The sequence below is a fragment of the Sarcophilus harrisii genome, chromosome 3 (assembly GCF_902635505.1).
Source record: "Sarcophilus harrisii chromosome 3, mSarHar1.11, whole genome shotgun sequence".
NCBI lineage: Eukaryota > Metazoa > Chordata > Mammalia > Dasyuromorphia > Dasyuridae > Sarcophilus > Sarcophilus harrisii.
In genome coordinates, this window is record NC_045428.1 from 411,648,234 (window position 1) to 411,675,753 (window position 27,520).

Sequence of the window (27,520 nt, forward strand, 5' to 3'; positions counted from 1 at the left end):
GAACTCATGAGAATTGTTGCAATTTCCCATGTGAAAATGTATAGATAGATATTAGATAGATAGACTTAGATATATATTCATATATTTATACATTTATATGCATATGTGTAAAAAGACAAAAAAGAGGGTTTAGAATACTCTCTAATGGTGGGATTGAATTAGATGTTCCATGCAGTTAAAGGCAATAATTGCTCATGTACCTGTAGTACATTTTATACAATGAGAAAGAAGATAAAAATGGATTTGCTTCCTAATAAAATCTTTACTGGGATAAAGTAGAACTAGAACTCATTTTCATATTTTCTTTTGGAAACATCTTTTAATAGTACTAATGTAAAAGTTCCTTAAGTTAAAGCTTTAATGCTAGGACACAATTATCTTTCAAAAGTATTAGTATCAATTCAATATGACTAGAAAATTAAATTTGGAAATTTATATAAGGGAATATCTTGATTAGGGTAAATGAAAGTGCAAAATGTAAAACGTAAATGACCTTCCTTCATATGTACTCATTTAACATATGAATAGTGTAACTGGGGCTTTTCTTAATGCTTACTTACTTTTTCAAAATTTGCTTTTCTCTAACTTGACATATTCTTTGACTCAGGAACGTAACTACTAGGCACACAACCTGCCTATGTTAGATATATAGAGAAAAGGGCTATAGCTACCAAAATGGTGATAACATTTTTTTTTGCAGTCGCAAATTCTAATATATGAATATGTGTGATATATACATTACACTGAAGGGGGATCAGAAATAAAAATATTATTTCATTGCTATAGTGTTTTCTTAAGCAAGGAAATTTCTGCTAACCATATAGAATGGCACTCTGTATAATTTTTAGTCTTAGAGAGTTGCCATGAATACAAAGATATTAAGTGACTTTCCTAAGTTCATTCAGGCAGTGTATACCTGAGGTGAGACTTTAGCCCAGATCTCACTGGTTTCATGGTCATTTCCTTAGCAGGAGGCTGCATCTCATATACTGCCATAAGAAATGACAAATATGGATATTTGAGAGAAATCTTGGAACAGTTGGAACATAAATAGATGAAAGACAAAGTAAGCAGAATCAAAACAATTTATAGAGTGATAATGTAAAGGAAAACAAGACTACAGAACACTGATTCATGTAGTGTCCAATTATTACTACAGAATACTTGCCTCCTGCCTACAACCAGAGAGATGGTAGACAATAGGCCTAGCTTAAGGAAAACATTCTCAAACATAGTTAATGTATTGTTTTGTGTTTCGTGGCTGTGCTTATTTGTTACAATGGACAAGATTATTAAGTAGTGATGTAGGAGAAAGAAGACATCTAGAAATGAATTTTTAACTATATTAATAGAAAAAAAAAGGCTTGTTTTCCTTTTTTTCCTTTTTATTGTTTAAACTCTCAATTACCTCAATATCATTTTGACAAAAAATATAGATGCTGTACCATGGAACATGTTTTATGAATGATCAAATAAAGAGAATAAGAAACAGTTGGTGTCTTTCTCAAAATACTCCTTCTTATCCAAAATTGACTTAAATTGCCTCTAGAATGAATACTGGAAATGTGCATAAGGACCATAAGCAAAAGTTAATTATAAATGGCAGTGCATCCGATTTGGGTGAGGTGTCTAGTGGGGTGCTTGGTGTTCATCCAAGTTTTCTCTAACAACTTTATTAATTATCTAGAAGGAGGAATAAACAGTATGTTAATTAAATTTGCAGATGATATTAATTGTGATGTGTTGCAAAGTCCAGTGAGGAAAGAAGAACAATAGAAAAATTAGACAAGAATGTAAGGAAACAAAAAACCCCACAAAATTATATAAAATAAATCTTTTGATTAAAATGCATGAACAGGGAACAAATACAATCATTTTTCAATATTATTATTATTGGATATTTCATAAAATATGAATACTACAAATCTAGTAATGATGTCTTCTAGTAACATTGGGAACTTGAATATGATGAGATGAGAATATGCCATCTCTGATGCTCCTGTATCTATAGTCCTAAATTATATTTTCAAAATGTCATGCATGGATATTGGCCCTAATGTAAAGGTTCAGGTTCAATAAAGTCATTGGAAATGTTTAAGACAAAGATATATAATAATTAAGAGGGCAAGTTTAATAGACTGAGTCAAGCTTATTATTAATTTCAACTTTCTATGGTCAAAAAGCTTATCTGTCTTTTATGTCTTACTTTTCTTTGTGTCAAATCTGTTGCCTCTTCATGAACAATAGAATATTATTCTTTCCCCCTTAAGTACCAAAGTCTACCATTTTGATATCATACAAATAACTATTATATCACTCTGTTCATAGATTTGAGGATCTTATAAACTTCATTTTTAATGTTAAGTATTATAAAATACAACATATTTTATGAGTTATGATATCAAGAGCATTAGGTTAGGCAATGGGAATATACAGATCTTAAGTTAGATGTAATTTTAGTCCTTGTAGTTTACAGTCTACTGAGAAGGTAATTACAAATACCTAGAACCTAATGCATATTATTAAATGGTCTTGCATCATCACAGACTAAAACAAAGTTCTAAGAGAAGTCTTAGAGAAATGGCCTTAATATAGCAAAGGAGCTTGGATCTTCAGGAAGGACTTCTAAAAGTAGGTAGCATTTGAGTCTTACTTAAAAGGATGAGCAGTACATGAGCAAAAGAGGGAATGAGGAGATTCAAAATGTATAAAAATATGGTGAATAAAGGAGTGGGGGAGATATTAAGATTGATGGGGTATAAAAGGCCAAGGTCATATATGTATGTGACTTTAATTGAAAGTATACATGCCAATTATATTTAGAGATTCCCTCAACCAAGATGCAAAAAACATGGTTTGACAAAATAACAGAATTTGACATCCAAAAAACTGTTCTTGACAATGTGGAAAGATAGACTTATTCATAAGATAGAGGTTTAATGGGGGTAAAGGTAAAGTCCTTCAAATATACTAAAAATCTACACAAGTAGAAGATGGTGGGAATAAAACTAGCTAGACACAGAATCCTTAAATGTTTAAGTTAGAAAGGAACTTAGTTGCTTGAGTTAAATCCACACTTATAACAGAATTCCCTCTGTTATATACTCAGGATATGGTTTTCTAGCACTTGCAAATGATATGACAGCGTTGACACAAAAGAAAAAAATAATTTTTGTCTAGTACAAGTTCAGTATGACAACAATTTAATTCAGGTAAGTTACTTCCAGTTTGACTTCATTAAAGGAAGTGTTTCCAAAATAAGGGAGGAATCCTTTGAATTGGTTAGATGCGGGTTTTTTTTTAAGGTTGGGCTATAACTTTTCAGGAAGGACATTGATAAATTTGAATGGAACCAAAGGAAATCAACCACGATGGTGAGTTAATTTAAAATAATGACCATGGAAAATTAGCTACATGAACTGGAGAGATTTAGAACTGGAGAATGGAAGAAATGGAGAGATATGACAAGAAATGGAGGAATGGAAGAAATAGCCTTGTTCTATAAAGCTACAGAGGGTATATAATTGGGACCACTGAGTAGAAGTTTCAGGAAGTCAAATCCTAGTTCAGTAACAAGAATTTCCTAATAATTATAAGTGTCTGAAAATAGAATGAATATTGTTAGAAAACAAAAAACTCACCATTATTTACAGTGTTCAAACAGAGAGTAGCTAACCACATACTGGAAACATTCTAGAATAAATTGACATATTGGGCAAGGGTGTGTCGATGTTCAATGAATTCCTTTTAATTCTGAGATTCTATGATTAACTTGTCATTTTCTTTTAATTTTTTTTACCAAATTCTGTATTCAATTTTATGCTATGGTAAGTAGTTTTTAGATGACTTACCATGACTTCTCATAATGATATGATGTGAAGGAATCTTATGATTTATGTATATAGAAATTTTAAGGCAATTATTACTTAGAATACCATATGGCCACTTTGGAAAAATACATATCCACATAAACTGCATATGAAGTATTTAAACCTGAACGTCTAAAGATGAAAAGTGGAAGTAGTTACAATAATCATTATTTTCAATTTTATGTAGTTAAGTGGTTTTACCCACAAAAAAATTAGCCTTCCAAATGACATAGTTATAATGTGTTAATGGTAGCATAACGTGTTATTACATTATGCCACACAATTTCATGGATATTATGTATGGCATTTTAGAAACTCATGTACTTATAGTTATTAGAAGACACTCAATTTTTCAGACCATATTCTTTTTAACCCTGTTACTTAATGTAATCCTTGAGTGGTTTACCTTCCTTATGGTGAGAGGTCTTTGCAAGGATTTTTGTATCTTATTTTCTAGCAGTGATATAAGTTATTGTTCCCCACTTCTTTCTCCCAGCATCATATTTCAGACTTTTTCATTTTTCCGCACTGATCATTTAGACTCCCCTAAAGTACTCAATGCAGCTTTCAGTGGCACTTAGCTTCTTTTCAAAGAGGAATATCATAAGATAGTAATATTCTACAACTATATTAGTACTTAAGAAGAGAATCTATTTCAATCCTTTAATTTTACAGATGAGGAAATAAGATGCAGAGATGCTAAATGATTTATCTAGGATCACACCTTGGGCAAGTGACAGAAGACGTTCTAGAATTATTCCTCCTCTACTGTCCTTCCCATAGTTACTCAAGCTTAACCATGGAAACAGATTGATTATATGTTGAAAGTAAATTTGACAATTTGGGGGGAGGGAAGAGAAAAATCTGATGTTTTAAAATTATATTTGTACTCAAAATAGAGCATATTTTGTTTTTCTTCATCATGTTTAGAAATATGAAAAGCCTTTAATAAATACTTTTCTAATGACTATGAACCACTGTTAGTGTTTTTTCTTCTTTAAAATATGAGTTCTCTCTGGGAGAAAGCAGGTTTCTTGGGGATTCCCAATCCCTCTATTTGTGTCTGCCTGAATATTTGATTTCCTTCACAGGCTAATTGTACACTATTTCAAAGTCTGATTCTTTTTGTACAGCAAAATAACTGTTTGGACATATATTTTATTTAATTTATACTTTAACATATTTAACATGGTATTGGTCAACCTGCCATCTGGAGGGGGGAGTGGAAAAATTGGAACAAAAGGTTTGACAATTGTCAATGCTGTAAAATTACCCATGCATATAACTTGTAAATAAAAAGGTATAATAATACATACATACATACATATATATATATATATACAATAAAAAATAAATAAATACTTTTCTATTTTAAGTGCCACGTAATGTTATCACTGAATAGAAGATTAGAAGATTACTGTCTATATCAAGAGTTTTCAACTTGGGTTCCATGAACTTTTTCAAAAAATATATTTTGAGAACCATTTAAATGTCTGGTTTTTTATAAGCCTATGTATTTTATGCATGGAAAAATATTATTCTGAGAATAGGGTTCATAGGCTTTACCACTGCAGAAAGAGTCCATGACATAAAACATTTAAGGATTCATGATCTATGCAAAGAGTGCTAAATGCAAAATGTTAAAAATGTTGTATATGAACTAATTGTGAAAATAATACCAACAGGTAGCTAAATGTTGGAGAAAAATAACAGTGTTCAAAAAATAATCAGCATGTCAGACATAGGACTTAAACTAACATCTTTTTGATTCTGAGGTCAGTCTTTATACACCACATAATTCTACCTCATAAAATATACAGACACTTCTGGGTTTTTTCTTCTTTTTTAAAAACAAAATAATTTCTTTTCCTAGAAGGAATGATAGAAGGATTAGCGTTTGTGGTCATCTGAGAAGACTTAATGCAAAAAGTGATACTAGAATTAAACCCTGAAGGAAACTAGTATTTCTATTTGTTGAAGAGAAGGAATTGCATTTTAGGAAAAGGCATGGCCAGGGGAGATGGAATAATATGTGTAAAGAAGAGCAAGCAAGTTAATTTGACTGGAATGAAAAATGTGTTAAGTAGACAGATATTCTTAGAAAGAAGTTTTTTTTCTTTTTTTTAATCAGAAGCTTCAAAACTTGGGAGATTACAAAACAAATGGTGAATATGTAATGTGTGTGCATGTGTATGTATGTGTGTGTATTTCCTGTTTTTACCTCTTTTAGCAAGTAGAATTTAGGTGCAACCAATTCATTTTCCATTCCTCAACCTGGTCTTGACATCATCCACTTTTAGTATGATTTTCTGAGAGTACCATCAAATCTCTGTCCCTAGTGTTGTAGTTTGGGATGAAGATATCTTTCATTGTAGAAGTGTGTTATTTATGAGGAGTTAAGCTCAATTTTTAATAATATACAAGACAATTACAAGAACAAATGCAAATAAATACAATGTATTTAGGAAATACAATGTACTTAGGAAGTAAGGACATTGATATTTGGGAAATAAGGAAAATTATATGGAAAAAAGTTTTTAATCTAGAATGTGTGACTTTATTTTAATATTTTGATATAATTTGTTTCCTTGATTATTCTACATATTTTATTTTATGAATTTAAAAACATTCTGAGAAGGGTTTCATTGATTTGGACCAGACTTCTAATAGAGACAATGGTATAAATAAAGGTTAAAAATCCTGATAGAAAGTGATGTTTAAGGTATATATTTTTAAGAGTAGTTAATTGAGTAGAGGGAGTACATTACATACATGTGGGGAAGCTATTTTGAAGGCATGGAGACAGGCGATGAAGTGTCATTTAGGAAGAACAAACAGAAAGCCAGTTGGTTGGAATATAAAGTATAGGATGTTGGTATAGACAGGATATCCAGTGAAGAAGGAAAGCTAAATTGGGATCAGTTTCATTAGGGATTTAAAAGCGAAACAGAGGCAACAAAGAGTCACAGTAAACAAAGTTAACTGAATAATAGTGAGTACACAAGCCTTCATTACCAGTAGCATTTATTAGACATTAAAAAAAATTAAATGTAACAAATGTATTTAACTCATTTGGCACTGTGATGTAACTCTATCATCTGGATCAATGGTGAGATGGTTCTTAATTGAATTTCTTCACAGCTATTCTAAGATTCCAGTCTTCCAGTCTCTAAAGCACTACCACATGGTTTTAAGGACACATAGATCTCAAGCTAACAGCTCTGGATGAGGAGATTTTTATGTTTAAATACAAACTGTTAAAATTATATGAAGATTACATAATTCTAAACCTTGTTTGACCTATTTTGTGGCACTCTGCTTCTTTTACTACAGAAGTTGAAAGGAGGGGCAGCTAGATGGCACAGTGGATAGAGCACTTTCCTTGAAGTCAGGAGGAGCCGAGTTCAAACCCAGCCTCAGACACTTATACTTCCTAGCTGTAAGACCCTGAACAAGTCACTTAATACCAATGGCTTCAGCAAAAAAAAGAAAAAAAAAAGAAAGAAAGAAAAAAAACGGAAGGAGCTACACAGGCCTGAGGAATGTTTTGTATTTTGTTTCTTATGTTGCTAGCACTAGATAATTCATATCATCTGAAAAGACTATTGGCAAATGAGAATCATTATATTAAAATATCCTGGGCCTTGACAAGCAGATGTAGTCTTACTTTTTGGACTATTTTTAAAGAAGTTCTCATATGAAAAATCTAACCTATCAGAGCTTTCATATCCCAGCTCATCTATATTTTAAAACACAGGGTCACTTGTAAGCCATACTAAGGCAGGGAAGGAGGATTTTGTGAAGTATACTGAAATCTAGGTAAATATTATCTATATCACCCTCTTTTTAAAGTTTTTATTAAAGCTTTTTATTTTCAAAGCATATGCATGGATAATTTTTTTTTAACACTGACCCTTTTAAAACCTTGTTCCAAATTTTTCCCTTCCCCCCATTCCCTTCAGTAGATGGCAAGTAATCAAACCAATATATGTTAAACATTCTACAATTTTCTTTATCTGTTATTCTTTTCATTGCATTGAAAAAAAGGATATGTGATTAACCTGACATGATTTTTTGTTGATAAAGTCATTGATGTTGCCTTTAATGATCATTTTGCCAGTTTTAGATGCTCAATAACCATTCCTTTAAAATATATTCTAAAATTTTGACAGGATTCAAGCTCACTGAGTTATACTTTATAAATTATACAGGTTTTTTTGAAAATGAGAATCATAATTGGTCTTCTCCAATCCTGAAGAATCTCTTTCATTTTCCAATACTTCAAAGCTTACTATCATTGATTCAGCAATTTCATCTGTAAGTTTCTTCTGTCAAGGACAGTTAATTGCTCTCTATTTCCTTCCTTATGGGTTTCAATTCTTTATTAACCTTTTGTTGTTGTTCTGCTTTTTCTGATCCCAGAATTCTGCATCAGGTATTTTGGGGGCATCTCATATCAAAGTGCAAAGGAATTCTCATCCTCTTTCTTTTTGTTGAAGAAGGAATTTATTGAATAAAACAAAGCAAATGAAGCTGGTTCATAAAATTGCAACAAATTTATACTACCACTACATTTGAATGATTATTAACTATAAGCTAAGATTTATTTTTGATTATAGTGAAGTGTATTATTTATTAAGTTAAATATTAATTCATAACATTATTGAATTATAAAAATAAATTCTAAATAAATGATTTAGAGCATTTTTTCCCATATTACTATAGGTGGCTTTAATTTCATCATCTGAAAATTGTCTGTTCATATCCTTTGACCATTTATCAATTGGGGAATGACTTGTATTCTTATATTTGAGACAGTTCTTTTGTATTTTAGTAATGAGACCTTTATCAAACAGTGGCTGTAAGGATTTTTCCCAGCTTTGTAATTCCCTTTTAATCTTATTTCTGTTGGTTTTGTTTGTGCAAAAACTTTTTAATTTAGTGTAATTAAAGTTGTTTATTTAGCCTTTCACAATGTTCTCTAGTTGTTCTTTGGTTACAAATTCCTCCTTTATTCAAAGATCTGACAGGTAAATTATCCATTACTTTCCTAATTTGTTTATGGTATCATACTTTATCCCCAAATCACATACCCATTTTGACCTTATTTTGGTATGGGGTTTGAGATGTAGGTCTATGATGAATTTCTGACATTTTTATTTTCCAATTTTCCCAGCATTTTTTGTCCAATGAGTTCTTATTACAGAAGCCAGATTTGGGGGATTTATCAAGTACTAGATTACTATATACTTTGATTAATGTGGCATGTGTATCTAATCTATTCCACTATTCTATCACTCTAGTTCTTAACCAGTATCAAATGGTTTTGATGACTGCTGCTTTTACAATATAGTTTTAGGTTTGGTACTGCTAAACCAAAATCCTTTGTAATTTTTTCTCCTTAATTCCTTTGATATTCTTGACTTTTGTTCTTCCAGATGAATTATTAAATTATTTTTTCTAGTTCTATAAAAATGTTTTAGCAGTTAAATTGGTATGGTGCTGAACAAATAGATCAACTTAAGCAGAATTATTGTTTTTATTATGTTAGCTTTTTCTACCTCAATATATTTTTCTTTGATGTTATCACATCAAAATTCATTCACAACCACACCCTCAGTACATGTGATGCCCTGCTCTGTATGCCCCAGTGACAGATACAGTTCTCAAGAGTTACAGATACCATTTCCCCATCCAGAAATGTAAACAGTTTAACCTTTAAAAAATATATTTTTCCTCTGTTTACCTTTCTGTGCTTCTCTTGAGTCCTGTGTTTATAGATTAAATTTTCTGTTTAGTTTTGTTTTTTTTTCAATAGGAAAGATTTAAAGTCTTACTTCATTGATGATCCTTAACCTCCCCTGAAAGATGATGCAGAGTCTAGCTGGGTAGTTAATTCTTGATAATAAGCCTAGGTCCTTTGCTTTCTAGAATATGGTATTCCAGACCCCCTCTCCCCCAATCCTTTATTACAGAAGCTGCCAGATCCTATGTAATTCTGACTGTTGCTCCTTGATATTTGAATTGTTTTTGTTTAGCAACTTGCAGTTTTATTTTTTTTCCCTTAAGTTTGTATTTCTGGAGTTTTGCAACAATGTTCCTTGAGTTTTTTCTCATGAGATCTCTTTCTTAAGAGGATCGATGGATTTTTTCAATGACTATTTCTCTCTCCATTTCTAGGATATCAAGGCAGTTTTCTTTGATGATCTCTTAAAGAATGCTCTCCAGGCTCTTTTTTTTTGGGGGGGGGGGAGTATGGCTTTCAGGTATGCCATTGATTTTTATATTGTCTTTTCTGGATCTATTTTCCAGGTCAATGGGTTTCTAATGAGGTATTTCACATTTTCTTCATATTTTTCATTCTTTTAGTTTATTTGACTGATTTTTCATGTTTCATAGGGTCATTAGCTTCCAATGTGTGATTTTCTTCAGTTACCTTTTTTCCATTTGGTTAATCCTACTTTTGAAGGTGGTGTTTTTTTTCTTTCCTTCCTTCTTTCCTTCCTTCCTTCCTTCCTTCCTTCCTTCCTTCTTTCCTTTCTTCCTTCCTTCCTTCCTTCCTTCCTTCCTTCCTTCCTTCCTTCCTTCCTTCCTTCTTTCCTTCCTTTCCTCCTTCTTTCTCTTTCTTTCTTCGCATTTGGCCAATTGTATTTTTTAAATAATTGTCTTCCTTTTCCAAGCTGTTGACTCTTTCATATCTCATTTCTTTCCCCATTTTTCTTCTACCTTTCTTATTTGCCTTTTAAAGTCTTTTGTGAACATTTCCAAGAAACTGCTTTGGGCTTGAGACCAATTCATATCACTCTGAAATTTCTTTTGTGAACTTTTGGTTTTGTCTGACTTAGTATTTTCGTCTTCCTTGTCACTACGGTAATTTTCTATGAGCAAGGTTCTTTTCTTTTCTTGCTTACTTACTTTCTTTTTCTTTTGGTATTTCCTCTTTTTTTTCACTTTCATAGCCAAGCTCTGCTTCTGCAGTAAAGGCAATGCTGTCCCAAGCTTCCTATGCCACTCTAAGTCTTGGCTTTGCGCACAGGGGCCCTTTGCCTTTTCATTGTGTAGCTTTGCCTATTATTTTCAGGAAGCAGCCTGGTTTCACAGAGTTTTTCTGAGCTGGGCCTGGGAGGCTGCCCCACTGATCTGTTCCTCTACTGAGCCAGACTAAGGATGTCAGTTGTTAATTTGCTGTGATTAAAAACCCTCTCACTGGCTTTCCCAGAGTCTATCTAAACTGGGCTGAACACCCTTTCTCCCCCAGTGAGACTGACCTCTCTTGAAGTTTTCCAAATCTATCTTGACCTGGACAACGGTTTCATTCTCTCATATTCTGTTCAGAGGCTTGGTTTCATGTGGTTTTCAAGGGAATCTGGGAGAGCTTGAGTAGATTTCTGGCTTTACTCCACCATCTGGTATTTTATATTTGGGAGGTATTTGTAGAATTGTTGAATTTAATTGAATTTATTTTATCTATTTTGAAACAGCTTCCCTCCTTAATTTCGACTCAAATGAACATGATTCTCCTAGGAAAAGCTCATAACTAGAGAACTCATCATAGAAATTGCTTCAGCTTTAGGACCTGATACTTTCTCAATACACTCATATACTTCTCTTATTGAAAGACTAGATGGCAGAACAAAAAACTCTTCCCAAAGCCTCCGTTTTTAGAGGGCTCAGAATTTTTATAGAGGGAAATTAGGTGGTGTAGTAGAGAAAGTGGCATGCCTGGAGGCAAGAAGACTCCTCTTTTTAAGTTCAAATCTGGTCTCAAACACTTATCAGCTATGTGATGCTGGATGTCACTTAACCCTGTTTGACTCAGTTTCCTCATATGTAGAATGAGGTGGAAAAAAGAAATGACAAACCATTCTAGTATCTTTGGCAAGTAAATCCCAAATGGGATCCCAAAGAGTCAATATAACTTTAAATGACTGAATAGAAATAACAGAATATCCCATCAATTCTTTGTTTCTCAGTAGCTTTTCTATATGGCTTTACCTCCATGAACCTCATAGTCCCTACATACCAGGTGCTTATGGGAGTCTGTCACTATTTGCAACTTTCTTTCATATATTATCTTCTACTCATTAGATTGTAAGTTCCTTGAGGGCAGTGGCTTCCTTTATTTTTTTTTTTTATATTTATATCCTTAGCACTTAGCAAAGTGTAGATATTTAGTAAATATTTATTTACTAGACAATTGGTTCATCCTATCTGCAACTCTTTAAAATCTTATTTCACTTGCTATTATATTAACTGTTCCTTCAAACTTCTTAAAATTTATATGCATGTCATTGTCTGAATCATTTACAAAATGTATTTTTAAATAGTACATTTAAGGAGTTCTTGAGAAGTGTCATCAGTAAGATGTAATTTTGACCCCAAAGAGGGTAGAGGGCATTTGATATAGTGAAAAAAGCTCATATATGAAAAAAGTAAGTAGGATGCTCACTTATTCTGTTATCTAACATTTAACCATTCTGTGCAAAATATTTCATACTTTGGGCTATGAAGAGCAGGAAGGTACATTCCTTGCCCTCAAAAAGTTTATAATTTAGAAAGGGAAATGAAGACAGTAAGGACAGCAACTATTTTTTCTTATTATTGTCTTTTCATCCATTCTTAAACTTGCTAACATTTTCCCTCTTTCTGTCCTATTCAGTTACTTTTAGCAATGTCCAAGTCTTTGTGAGCCCATTTGGGGTTTTCTTAGCAAAGATACTAGAATGATTTGCTTTTTCCTTCTCCAATTCATTTTACCAATGAAGAAACTGAGGCAAACAGGATTTAATGACTTATCCAAGTCACACATCCACTGAGTATCTTGAGGTGAGATTGAACCCACAAAAGTGAGTCTCCTGACTCCAGGCTCAGCATTTTATCCAATTTGCCATCTGGTTGCCTACTCTTTTAAGTTGAGACAAAGGGAAAAAAAACTTCACTGAAAAAATGAGACAATTCCCTAAGTGCATCTTCTTTCTCCCTCTTCTTTATTTCACATCAGATTTCTTCTGTCCCTATCTCTTTTGTCACTCATTTCACATAGAGAGAGCCTTTTTTCTTACAAAGTCAACTACTCTGCATGTCTCTTATTCTATTTCATCCTGTATCTTCAACAAATTGGTTCTTCTTATTATTTCCATTCTCTACTTCCATTATGATTAGAAACCCAGTCATTTCTTCCATCCCCCACCATATTAAAAAAAGCTCCATCTCTCTGTTCCTCTTAGTTACAAGTTATACCTCACCTATCTTTTGTAGTTAAACTCATTGTAAAACCTATCTGCAATAGTTGCTTCCATTTCTCCCCCTTTCATTGTCTTCATATCTTTTTATATCATGGTTTCCTATAATTAACTATGATTTCTGACTTTGTCAATTAATTGTAATAACTTTCTATTTAGTTACCAATAATATCTTAATTGCCATATCTAAGAACCTTATCTTAATCTTCATCATTTTTGAACTCTCTGAAGCATTTGTCACTATTGATCAACATTTTTTTTCCTTTTAATGTACTTTTCTTTATGGGTTTTTGTGACATCACCCTCTCCTTTTTATTTTCCTACCTAAATAAATTCTCCTTCTCTGTCGCTTTTGTTAAATTTCTACTTATGTCATACCTTCTACCTGGGAATTCCCTACAAGTTTTCTGAACACCTTCTTTTCTCTATATGTACTATTTCACTTAATGATTGATAAAATAGGGTCCTATGGTTTCAATAATTATATCTACATTTATGATTCTTAGATCTACTTGTACAATTCTAACCTCTCTCTCAACCTCCAATCTTCAACTGACAACTGCCTTTTAGACAACTCAAACTAGAATGCTGCAGACATCTTATAGTCAACATGTACAAAACTTACTTCATTATCTTTCCACCAAAGACTAAACTTTTCCTAACTTCCCTATTCTGTCAAGAATACCTCCAGCCTCTTAATCACCAAGTTCAAAAATATAGGTTGTCATTCTTGACAACATACTTTCTACTCAACACTCCTATATCCAAACAGTGATCAAATCCTATTATTTGCACTTTCCAGATGTCTTTTGTTAATTTCCTCTTTTCTTTTATGATATTGCCACCATCATGGTCTAGATCCTCATTATCTTACTTCTGGACTATTCTAATAACCACTGATCTCTCTGACTGAAGTCTCTTCACTTTGTTATCTTTCTTCCACTCCAGTATATGGGGTACTCAGACAAGACTAGGCCCACTAATGATAAGGTATGCTGACCTGCTTGTCCATCTTTGATATTCATGATCATTTCTTCCATTCTCCAAGCTTTTCATGTGGTCCAAGAAGCTGTAACATGTGGAGTAGCTATGTTATACTGCCCATTCTTGGCAGGTAAGCTAAACTAAATTGATGGTGACCAACAGCCTCAAAGAAAGTGATGAATTAGGAGGGTGTCTACCCCAAGTATGTAAAAACTTCCCTGGACAGAAATGGGCATATAAGAACAATTAATTTCAGTGGTCATAAACATGGCTGAAGCAGGTGCTGTGGAACACTTAGAGATTGTTCAGACATCCAAGTTCCCAAAGTCATCAAATGCATCCCAGGCTGTCAGTAGTTATTTTGACTTTTGTCTTGCCACTGGATATTGATAGCTCTGGAAAAAAGAAGAGACTGAAGACTTTGTGCAGCTCCATTCCACTTAAATACACTGAATCCATAAGGAAAAATATCACCCCTTAATAACATTAGTTCTCTTTAAAAACAAACATTAACTTCCATTTAGCTTTCAAATAGATTTTTCCCCAAAATATCTATTTGAATGTCATCCTCTAGCCAAAATATTCTGTTAACTACTTATTACTTCTTTTTTTGTATTTAATAGCCTTTTATTTACAGGATATATACATGGGTAACTTTACAGCATTAACAATTGCCAAACCTCTTGTTCCAATTTTTCACCTCTTACCCCCCTACCCCCTCCCCTAGATGGCAGGATGACCAGTAGATGTTAAATATATTAAAATATAACTTAGATACACAATAAGTATACATGACCAAAACGTTATTTTGCTGTACAAAAAGAATCAGACTCTGAAATATTGTACAATTAGCTTGTGAAGGAAATCAAAAATGCAGGTGTGCATAAATATAGGGATTGGGAATTCAATGTAATGGTTTTTAGTCATCTCCCAGAGTTCTTTTTCTGGGCATAGCTGGTTCAGTTCATTACTGCTCCATTAGAAATGATTTGGTTGATCTCGTGGCTGAGGATGGCCTGGTCCATCAGAACTGGTCATCATATAGTATTGTTGTTGAAGTATATAATGATCTCCTGGTCCTGCTCATTTCACTCAGCATCAGTTCGTGTAAGTCTCTCCAGGCCTTTCTGAAATCATCCTGTTGGTCATTTCTTACAGAACAGTAATATTCCATAATTTTCATATACCACAATTTATTCAGCCATTCTCCAACTGATGGACATCCATTCAGTTTCCAGTTTCTAGCCACTACAAAAAGGGCTGCCACAAACATTCGTGCACATACAGGTCCCTTTCCCTTCTTTATAATCTCTTTGGGATATAATCCCAGTAGTAACACTGCTGGATCAAAGGGTATGCACAGTTTGATAACTTTTTGAGCATAGTTCCAAACTACTCTCCAAAATGGTTGGATTCGTTCACAACTCCACCAACAATGAATCAATGTCCCAGTTTTCCCACATCCCCTCCAACAATCATCATTATTTTTTCCTGTCATCTTAGCCAATCTGACAGGTGTGTAGTGGTATCTTAGAGTTGTCTTAATTTGCATTTCTCTGATTAATAATGACTTGGAGCATCTTTTCATATGACTAGAAATAGTTTCAATTTCTTCATCTGAGAATTGTCTGTTCATATCCTTTGACCATTTTTCAATTGGAGAATGGCTTGATTTTTTATAAATTAGAGTTAATTCTCTATATATTTTGGAAATGAGGCCTTTATCAGAACCTTTGACTGTAAAAATATTTTCCCAGTTTATTGCTTCCCTTCTAATCTTGTCTGCATTAGTTTTGTTTGTACAAAAACTTTTCAGTTTGGTATAATCGAAATTTTCTATTTTGTGATCAGTAATGATCTCTAGTTCTGCTTTGGTCATAAAGACCTTCCCCTTCCACAGGTCTGAGAGGTAAACTATCCTATGTTCCTCTAATTTATTAATAATTTCATTCTTTATGCCTAGGTCATGAACCCATTTTGACCTTATCTTGGTGTACGGCGTTAAGTATGGATCAATGCCTAGTTTCTGCCATATTAGTTTCCAATTTTCCCAGCAATTTTTATCAAACAGTAAGTTCTTATCCCAAAAGCTGGGATCTTTGGGTTTGTCAAAGACTAGGTTGCTATATTTGTTGACTGTTTTATCCCTTGAACCTAATCTATTCCACTGATCAACTAATCTATTCCTTAGCCAATACCAAATAGTTTTGGTAACTGCTGCTCTATAATATAATTTTAGATCTGGTACAGCTAAGCCACCATCATTTGATTTTTTTTTCATTAATTCCCTTGAAATTCTTGACCTTTTGTTTTTCCATATGAACTTTGTTGTTATTTTTTCTAGGTCATTAAAATAGTTTTTTGGGAGTCTGATTGGTATAGCGCTAAATAAATAGATTAGTTTAGGTAATATTGTCATCTTTATTATATTTGCTCGCCCTATCCAAGAGCATTTAATATTTTTCCAATTGGTTAGATCAGACTTAATTTGTGTGAAAAGTGGTCTGTAATTTTGCTCATAAAGTTTCTGATTTTCCCTTGGCAGATAGATTCCTAAATATTTTATATTATCAGTAGTTACTTTAAATGGAATTTCTCTTTGTAACTCTGACTGTTGGATTTTGTTAGTGATATATAAGAATGCTGATGACTTATGTGGGTTTATTTTATAACCAGCAACTTTGCTAAAGTTGTGGATTATTTCTAATAACTTTTTAGCAGAATCTCTGGGGTTCTCTAAGTATACCATCATGTCATCGGCAAAGAGTGATAATTTGGCTTCCTCATTGCCTATTCTTATTCCTTTAATCTCTTTCTCAGCTCTTATTGCTATAGCTAGCGTTTCTAATACAATATTAAATAGTAACGGTGATAGTGGGCAACCTTGTTTCACTCCAGATCTTATTGGGAATGGTTGCAGTTTGTCTCCATTACATATGATGCTTACTGATGGTTTTAAATAGATGCTGCTGATTATTTTAAGGAAAAGTCCATTTATTCCTATACTCTCAAGTGTTTTAATAGGAATGGATGTTGGATTTTATCAAATGCTTTTTCTGCATCTATTGAGATGATCATATGGTTTTTGTTAATTTGGTTATTAACATGGCCAATTATATTGATAGTTTTCTAATATTAGACCAGCCCTGCGTTCCTGGTATAAATCCTACTTGATCATAGTGTATTATCTTGGAGATGATTTTCTTAGTCTTTTTGCTAATATCTTATTTAAGATTTTAGCATCAATATTCATAGGGAGATTGGTCTATAATTTTCTTTTTTTAATTTAATAGCCTTTTATTTACAGGATATATACATGGGTAACTTTACAGCATGTAACAACTGCAAACTCTCTTGTTCCAATTTTTCACCTCTTACCCCCCCCACCCTCCCTAAATGGCAGGATGACCAGTAGATGTTAAATATATTAAAATATAACTTAGATACACAATAAGTATACATACTAAAACGTTATTTTGCTTACAAAATAATCAGACTCTGAATTATTGTACAATTAGCTTGTGAAGGAAATCAAAATGCAGGTGTACATAAATATAGGATTAGAATTCAATGTAATGGTTTTAGTCATCTCCCAGAGTTCTTTTTCTGGGTATAGCTAGTTCAGTTCATTACTGCTCCATTAGGAATGATTTGGTTGATCTCGTTGCTGAGGATGGCCTGATCCATCAGAACTGGTCATCATCTAGTATTGTTGTTGAAGTATATAATGATCTCCTGGTCTGCTCATTTCACTCCAGCATCAGTTCGTGTAAGTCTCTCCAGGCCTTTCTGAAATCATCCTGTGGTCATTTCTTACAGAACAGTAATATTACAATTTTCATATACCACAATTTATTCAGCCATTCTCCAACTGATGGACATCATTCAGTTTCAGTTTCTAGCCACTACAAAGGGCTGCCACAAACATTCGTGCACATACAGGTCCCTTTCCTTCTTTATAATGTCTTTGGGATATAGTCCCAGTAGTAACACTGCTGTATCAAAGGGTATGACAGTTTGATAACTTTTTGAGCATAGTTTCAAACTACTCTCCAAAATGGTTGGATTCGTTCACAACTCCACCAACAATGCATCAATGTCCCAGTTTTCCCAATCCCTCAACAATCATCATTATTTTTCCCTGTCATCTTAGCCAATCTGACAGGTGTGTGAGTAGTATCTTAGAGTTGTCTTAATTTGCATTTCTCTGATTAATAATGACTTGGAGCATCTTTTCATATGACTAGAAATAGTTTCAATTTCTTCATCTGAGATTGTCTGTTCATATCCTTTGACCATTTTCTATTGGAGAATGAAGCGATTTTTATAAATTAGAGTTAATTCTCTATATATTTTGGAAATAGGGCCTTTATCAGAACCTTTGACTGTAAAAATATTTTCCCAGTTTATTGCTTCCTTCTAATCTTGTCTGCATTAGTTTTGTTTGTACAAAACTTTTCAGTTTGAGTATAATCGAAATTTTCTATTTTGTGATCAGTAATGATCTCTAGTTCTGCTTTGGTCATAAACCTTCCCTTACACAGGTCTGAGAGGTAAACTATCCTATGTTCCTCTAATTTATTAATAATTTCATTCTTTATGCCTAGGTCATGAACCCATTTTGACCTTATCTTGGTGTCAGCGTTAAGTATGGATCAATGCCTAATTTCTGCCATATTAGTTTCAATTTTCCCAGCAATTTTTATCAAACAGTAAGTTCTTATCCCAAAAGCTGGGATCTTTGGGTTTATCAAAGACTAGGTTGCTATATTTGTTGACTGTTTTATCCCTTGAGACCCAATCTATTCCACTGATCAACTAATCTATTCCTTAGAAGGCATACAAATAGTTTTGGTAACTGCTGCTCTATAATATAATTTTAGATCTGGTACAGCTAAGCCACCATCATTTGATTTTTTTTTCATTAATTCCCTTGAAATTCTTGACCTTTTGTTTTCCATATGAACTTTGTTGTTATTTTTCTAGGTCACAAAAATAGTTTTTGGGAATCTGATTGGTATAGCGCTAAATAAATAGATTAGTTTAGGTAATATTGTCATCTTTATTATATTTGCTCGCCCTATCTAAGGCATTTAATATTTTTCAATTGGTTAGATCAGACTTAATTTGTGTGAAAAGTGGTCTGTAATTTTGCTCTAAAGTTTCTGATTTTCCTTGGCAGATAGATTCCTAAATATTTTATATTATCAGTAGTTACTTTAAATGGAATTTCTCTTTTAACTCTGACTGTTGGATTTTATTAGTGATATATAAGAATGCTGATGACTTATGTGGGTTTATTTTATAACAACAACTTTGCTAAAGTTGTGGATTATTTCTAATAACTTTTTGAGAATCTCTGGATTCTCTAAGTATACCATCATGTCATCGGCAAGAGTGATAATTTGGCTTCCTCATTGCCTATTCTTATTCCTTCAATCTCTTTCTCAGCTTTTATTGCTATAGCTAGCGTTTCTAATACAATATTAAATAGTAACGGTGATAGTGGGCAACCTTTTTCCTCAGATCTTATTAGGAATGGTTGCAGTTTGTCTCCATTACATATGATGCTTACTGATGGTTTTAAATAGATGCTGCTGATTATTTTAAGGAAAAGTCCATTTATTCTATATTCAGTGTTTTTAATAGAATGGATGTTGGATTTTATCAAATGCTTTTTCTGCATCTATTGAGGATGATCATATGGTTTTATTAATTTGGTTATTAACATGGCCAATTATATTGATAGTTTTCTAATATTGAACCAGCCCTGCATTCCTGGTATACATCCTACTTGATCATAGTGTATTATCTTGGAGATGATTTTCTGTAGTCTTTTGCTAATATCTTATTTAAGATTTTAGCATCAATATTCATTAGGAGATTGGTCTATAATTTTCTTTCTCTGTTTTCAGCCTACCTGGTTTTAGGTATCAATTACCATGTCTGTGTCATAGAAGGAATTTGGTAGGAATCCTTCATTCCCTATTTTATCAAATAATTTATAAAGCATTGGGGCCAATTGTTCTTTAAATGTTTGGTAAAATTCACATGTAAATCCATCTGGTCCTGGGGATTTTTCTTAGGAGTTGTTTAATTGCCTGTTCTATTTCTTTTTCTGAAATGGGACTATTCAATCAATTTACTTCTTCCTCTGTTAGTCTGGGAAGTCTGTATTTTTGGAGGTAGTCATCCATTTCACTTAGGTTATCAAATTTATTGGCATAAAGTTGAGCAAAATAACTCCTTATTATTTCTCTAATTTCCTCTTCATTTGTTGGAAAGTTCCCCTTTTCATTTTAAGACTACTAATTTCATTTCCTCCTCCTTTTTCTAATCAGATTTACCAAAGGCTTATCTATTTTATTGGCTTTTTCATAGAACCAACTCTTAGTTTTATTAATTAGTTCAATAGTTTTTTTACTTTCAATATTTTTAATTTTTCCTTTTAATTTTAGAATTTCCAATTTAGTATTTGATTGGGGGTTTTTAATTTGGTCTTTTTTTAGTTTTTTTAGTTGTAAGCCCAATTCATTAATCTTTTCTTTCTCTGTTTTATTCAAGTAAGCCTCTAAGGATATAAAATTCCCTCTTATTACCGCTTTGGCTGCATCCCACAAATTTTGGTATGATGTCTCATCATTGTCATTATCTTGAGTGAAATTATTAATTGTATCTATAATTTGCTGCTTCACCCAATCATTCTTTAAGATGAGATTGTTTAGTTTCCAATTACTTTTTGGTCTATTTCCCCCTAACTTTTTGTTGAATGTAGTTTTTATTGCATCATGATCTGAAAAGAAAGCATTTACTATTTCTGCTTTCTTGCATTTAATTTTGAGGTCTTTATGTCCTAATATATGGTCAATTTTTGAATAGGTTCCATGAACTGCTGAGAAGAAAGTATATTCCCTTCTATCTCCATTCAATTTTCTCCAAAGATCCAACATACCTAATTTTTCTAATATTCTATTTACTTCTTTAATTTCTTTCTTATTTGTTTTGTGGTTTGATTTGTCTAATTCTGAGAGTGCAAGGTTGAGATCTCCTACTATTACAGTTTTGTTGTCTATTTCTTCTTGCAACTCTCTTAACTTCTCTTTTAGGAAGTTGGATGCCATACCACTTGGTGCATATATGTTTAATACTGATATTGCTTCGTTGTTTATGCTACCATAAGCAGGATGTGTTTCCTTCCTTATCTCTTTTAATTAGATCAGATTTTACTTTTGCTTGATCTGAGATAAGGATGGCTACCCTCTTTCTGACTTCACCTGAAGCATAATAGATTTTGCTCCAGCCTTTTACCTTTACTCTATATGTATCCCCCTGCTTTAAATGTGTTTCTTGTAAACAACATATTGTAGGGTTCTGACTTTTGATCCAGTCTGCTATCTGCCTCCTCTTTATGGGGGAGTTCATCCCATTCACATTTACGGTTAGAATTACTAAATCTGTATTTCCTGCCATCCTAATAACCCCAGATTGTGCTTTACTTATTCTTGCCTCCCCCAACCCTCTTTCCCCCTTTTAAACTTATGTACCCCTCTTGTATCACGATACTTATCCTCTTTATAATCCCTCCCTCCCCCCCTTTGAGTCTTTCCCCCTTCCTTCCCTTATTACTCTTTTTCTTTTCCCTTTTCCTCTCCCCCGTTTTTAATGAGGCGAGAGAGAATTTTCTCTAAAACAAATGTCAATTATTTTTTCTTTGAGCCAACTCTGATGAGAGTAAGATTCACACAATGTTCCTCCCCCTCTCTAAATTCCCTCAGATATGATAAGTTTCCTTAGCCTCTTTGTGGGATGTGGTTTCCCTCTTTTTATCCCTCCTTCCCACCTTATTCTGCCATCATCCCTTTTCCATATCTACTTCCCTTTTTTATGTTATATCAGTACAATCAAATTATACATGTATTCTTTTTGTATATCCACAACAGAAATACAATTCTCAAGAGTTATTTTTACCTTTTCTGCATCTCTTGAGTTCTATTCTTGGAGATCAAATTTTTTGTTTAGTTCTGGTTTTTTCTTCAGAAACAAATGGAATTCATTTGTTTCATTAAATGTCCATCTTCTTCCCTGGAAGAAAATGCTCAGCTTAGCTGGGTAGTTTATTCTTGGCTGCATCTCAAGTTCTTGTGCCTTTCGGAATATCATATTCCAGGCCCTTCTTTCCTTTAATGTAGAGGCAGCCAGATCTTGGGTGATCCTTATTGTGGCACCTCGGTATTTAAATGGTTTTTTTTTGGCTGCTTGTAAAATTTTTTCCTTAATCTGATAGTTCTGAAATTTTGCCACAATATTCCTTGGGGTTTTTATTTTAGGGTTTCTTTCAGAAGGTGTTCGATGAATTCTTTCAATGCCTATTTTACCTTCTGATTCTATTACATCTGGGCAGTTCTCTTTGATGATTTCTTGTAAAATAGTATCTAGGCTCTTTTTTTCATCATAGTTTTCAGAAAGTCCAATAATCCTCAGATTATCTCTCCTAGATCTATTTTCCAAGTCTGTCGTTTTTGCAAGTAGATAATTCATGGTTTTTTCCAGTTTGTCATTTTTTTGTTTTTGCTTGACTGATTCTTGCTGTCTCAATGAATCATTAGTTTCTATTTGTTCAGTTCTAATTTTTAAAGAATTATTTTCTTCATTAGCTTTTTTTACTTCTTTCTGTATATGTCCAATTGAGTTTTTGAATGTATTGTTTTGGTCTGTGGAATTTTTTTCCATTTCACTAATTTTTTTTTTTAGTGAATTATTTTCTTTTTCCAATTCACAGATCCTACTTTCTTGCGAGTTCTTTATTTTTTCCAATTCACAATTCTTACTTTCCTGAGATTTTTTTATTTTTTCCAATTCACCAATTTTGTTTCCCTGCACTTCCTGGGAATATTTTAACTTTTCCAATTAGTATTTCAGGAAGTTGTTGCTCTTTTGTAAGGCTTCTCTTTTCTTTCCCCATTTATCTTCTAACTCTCTTTTGAGACTTTTAATGGTCTCTTCTATGAGAGCATCATGTAAAAGAGGACAGTCTGATGCATTTTTGCTGTTTGAGGTCTCTTCAGGTTTGCTGACCTGCTCTTTTTCTGCATAGAAGCTGTCGATGGTTCTTTTCATCTTTTTATTCCTGTTTTAAAGCCTTTAGGGTATGTCTCCTAGGCAAGGGGGTTACCAGCTTCCTCTGCAGAGCAGGGAGAGATGTAAACCGATTTCCGGCTCCGAGGTTTGGGAGTGCTCTGAGTGAGAGTCTTCCCTTCCCCCAACAGGAAGGGGATTCAGCACTGGCCAAGCTATCCAAGTGCCCAGTTGGGCTGTGTGGGTTAGCGATTGCCCTAGGCTAGAGACTAAGGAGTGAAAGTGTCATTGCCCCAGGCCGGAGCCTCTTGTGGGACTGTGAGTGTTAGCAGCTGACAGCAGACCGCAGACCACCGCAAACTCTGCCCAGAGTCTCTGTCTGATGCAAATCGGCCCTAGGAAAAGCTCTATGGCCCCAAGCCGAGCCCCCCCTGCGCAGATTGGAGGCTAACCCGGGCTGCGTCCTCCTGCCGTGCAGGATCACAGCTGCCCCAAGGAAAAGCCCTGTACTGCGGGTTTGGGCTGCGGGCTTGTGCTGAGATCTGTGCTTTCACTTTCAGTTTGAGGCTCTACTCGGAACCACATTTCTCTCCCCGTCTGCGCTGATCTCCCCCCTGGCCCCGGAACCAACCTTTTTTTGGCGAGACTGCAGATTTTCTTCGGCCGGTGAGTTGTTCTACTTCTTATCTTTACGAATTTTAGCAGTCAAGACTATTTTTGAGGCTCGATATAATATTTATAAAGAGGGTAAGAGAAGAGCTTAGAAAGTCGTGTGTGTCTTCTCCGCCATCTTGGCTCCGCCCCTACTTATTACTTCTTGAATCAAATATAAAATCCTCACTTTGTTTTCAAAACCTTTCAAAACCTGGACCTTTCATACTCTTCCATTCATTTTACATTCCTTCTTATAACTTTTTAACTGTTCCTTTAACAATATACTCTATAACTAGACTCTTTATTTTGATTCACTGTTTCTTAGTCCTGTAAAATATTACCTTCTTTAGTTCTACCTCTTGACTTCCTTCAAGTTTCAATTGATGTTTCAACTTCTGCAGAAAGCCTTTCCTCCTTAATCTTAGAATTTTCCCTCTATAATTACCTGAAGTTTGTACCCCATATCTCTTGTTTTTACATAGTTGTTAGCATGTGGTATCCCCATTAGACTATGAAATCCTTGAAATCAATAAGTGTTTTGTTTTGTTTTTATTTTTGTATCTCCAAGACTTAGTACAATGCCAGAAAAGGAAGAGGAAGTAAATAAGTATGTATTTAGCATTTTTTTTGCACCAGGTTCTATGCTACGTACTTGACAAATACTTCATTTGACCAACACAAAACTGTGGAAATTGCTTCACAAATATTCTTTTATTTGATCCAACAAACAATCCTGTGAGTTATGCGTTTTATCTTCCCCAGTTTACAGTTGGTGAAACTGGGAAAAAGATTAAATGACTTGCCCAGGGTCATACTTAAGTAGTAAGTTTCCAAATGTGGAAACAGAATATGGAATTTCCATTCAGAATTAATAACCCAGGAAAGAAAAGGCAATTGTCTAAAAAGTAATATAGTTTTACTTGGTGTTGATGGAACAGGACTTCCATTTGTAATTTTTTAAAGAAGATTGTGATTAAATTGGCTACAAGAAAATGAGTTTCTGCAGGACTTTATAAACATATGTTATTATTAATTTATGGAAATCTCTGTGATTCTTTTTGTTGCTCTTGTAATTGTTTTTTTCTGTTTCTTTTGGCAATAGTTTCCTTTGGTACATCTGATGATCATCCTGCAGATTGGTAGCACTGACTACTTTCAGATCAGTAAATTTGGATCATTATCTTTTTCCTTCCTAAGGTTTCTTCTGAACCCAGATCCTGGTTGCTAAGAAAAGAAGCAATGAAGTGAAGAGTACAGTGGGATAAACAAACAAACAAAAACCACTTCTCTTTATTTAGAGTAAGAGGGCCTGATTTTTAAATCACTTTTGGGCCAGTTACTACTGGTATAATCATAGGCAAGAAACTCAACTGTTTGGGCCTATTTTTAAAAGTAAGAGAATGGATTTAATGAGATAAACTTTCTATCTCTCAATCTATGATAACTCTTCTCCTACAATACATATACAAATCTTCCCTATTTAAAGACATTTTTAGGAAACTTTTCCTGTACAATACTTGGCCAAATCGATCTGTGGTTACTTTTGAGTCTAGTTCAAGGGCAAGATGCTTCTAACATCGATGAGTTTGGTTTATTTGCTTAATTAAAGTTTGAAGTATGATGAATACTGAATAAGGATGACTGATTTAAAAATCAATCAATACCTAAAATAATCAATTTGCCCTAAGCGGTTCAATTCCTTGGCAATTTTAGTTTTGTTTTTAATGAAAAACTTCAAGTTTGTCATTATGTCCTTTAGTTCCAGAGTTTGTCTTCCAAAAGTTTATTAACTCTTTATGGTTATAATGCATATCGCCTTCTGTTCTGTATTCATTATATTACCCTCTATCTCAGTCTGTGGCTTTTTAGCTCTTTTGATTGGGACATGATATTGATGGAGCCACAGTCTTAGGTTAAATCTCTACTTGGACAAGTTGTTCGTTATTTTTATTGCCTATAGAACACTGAAATACAAGGGAGAGAGGTAAGGGAATAAGTATTTATATAGAACCTACTACTTTTCAGACACGGGGCTATGTTTAAAAAAAAAAATTCATTTGATCCTCACTACAATCCATGGGTAGATGCAATTATTATTGCTATTTTGTATTTGAGAAAACTGAGGAAAACAGGTTAAGTGACTTGCTTAGGGCCATACTGTTAGTAATTGCCTGAGGTCATATCTGAATTTAGGCCTTCCTGATGCCAAGCCTAATCAGCTGCTTCAACCAGTCATTTTTCAAATGCATACTTATTGATCAGAAGGAAAACTGGATAAGCACCTAGATGGCTTAGTATACATCTATTCCCTCAAGATATGTATGCCTTTACAATATTAATGCATTAATATTAACATTATATATGAAGAATGAAGAATATTTGGTTGTGATTAATGGACAGTCCCTCAATTCTCACTATGTCACCAAACATTTTTCCCTCTTCTATTGTCAAATGATTTCTAATAGAGATTCACTTTTTTTTCTTTTAGTTTCCTACCATTTCTGAACGAAAATTATCTACTATGACATTTAAAAGATTATTGAGGACATTTGCTGCTCTGCATATTTTCTCCAACAAATACCTGAACATTTGAAGTCACCCAGGAGCATCAAGTCATTTGTTCTAACCATCTGTTCCATTTCCCTTAACAACTGTGCATCCTCATCATTCCTTTGATTATAACTCCTGTTGTGTCTGTTGTGAGTAAATAAGCTACAGAGCACCTCATGCTCCCAATGTATAACCATGTAAAATGGGCTCACTGTGTGATATGCTGACAGGATGTGAGAGAAGAAGCAGTCAATGTTAGAAAAATCCAATGGGTCATCAGGACTCCTACTGTGTTCTGCCAAGTCCTACTGATCTGAAGCAAGTCATCCAGTTTATTTAAAATAGTCCCCAATTAAAGCCACCATGCAGTGCTATGTTAAATAAGTGAATCAGGTCAATTCATTTGGAAAACGCAACTAAAATAATGGCCAAATTCTTGTAAGAAGCAAACTTTGTGCTTTTCAAAAGTTATATAGGTCTAACCTGTGAATGGTTTCTCTATATAAATTGATGAATGGACTATCTCCTCCCATCTCTTACCGAATGCTCTATCCAAACTCCCACCTTGAGGACTTGGGGTAGAAGAAAGATGCCCTATATCTTCCATCACCTAATAACTCTTATATACTCTCAACTTTACTGGAGCACAAAGTTCCTGGAATCTTTTAGGCTTGTCTTAGTGTTATAGCAAAATATAGCTATATATTTTGCTCTGGAAAGAGAGCTAGAAGTATTTAATGTGTATTATTGGAATATACACCAAAGAGAAATTCTTAGCTTAGTAATGAACATGTCAATTTGGTATAAAATGAAGAAATAAACATTCAAACCACCCAGGAAATCATTTGCTCAAGAACAAAAAAAATGTATCAATAATTACTAAAAATCATAAAGGCAATCCAAGAAATAGAAATATCAACATTGTTCCTACAATAAAGGTGTCACTGCATTGTCTATTCTCAATATAGCTGGCAATTTGTGGATCACGTATATTATAGTAGTGGGGGAAAAGAGAGAGGGAGAAAAAAGAAGAAAAGGAAACAAGTCACAGTCTATAAGCTTTGCCTGCTTTGAAAGCCTTCAACAATGAAGAGAAAAGAAAAAAATTGAGGTAGATTCATCTAGCTCCTACTTCTTTGGAAGTCT

General features: G+C 33.6%; 1 long non-coding RNA gene across 1 annotated transcript; it reads left to right on the forward strand.

The window, feature by feature from the left end:
• Positions 1 to 13,484: 13,484 nt before the first annotated feature.
• LOC116422461 lies at positions 13,485 to 27,402 on the forward strand. The gene is made up of 2 exons (XR_004233108.1): positions 13,485 to 14,225; positions 26,313 to 27,402. It is a non-coding gene; the product is annotated as an uncharacterized LOC116422461 (long non-coding RNA).
• Positions 27,403 to 27,520: the final 118 nt, after the last annotated feature.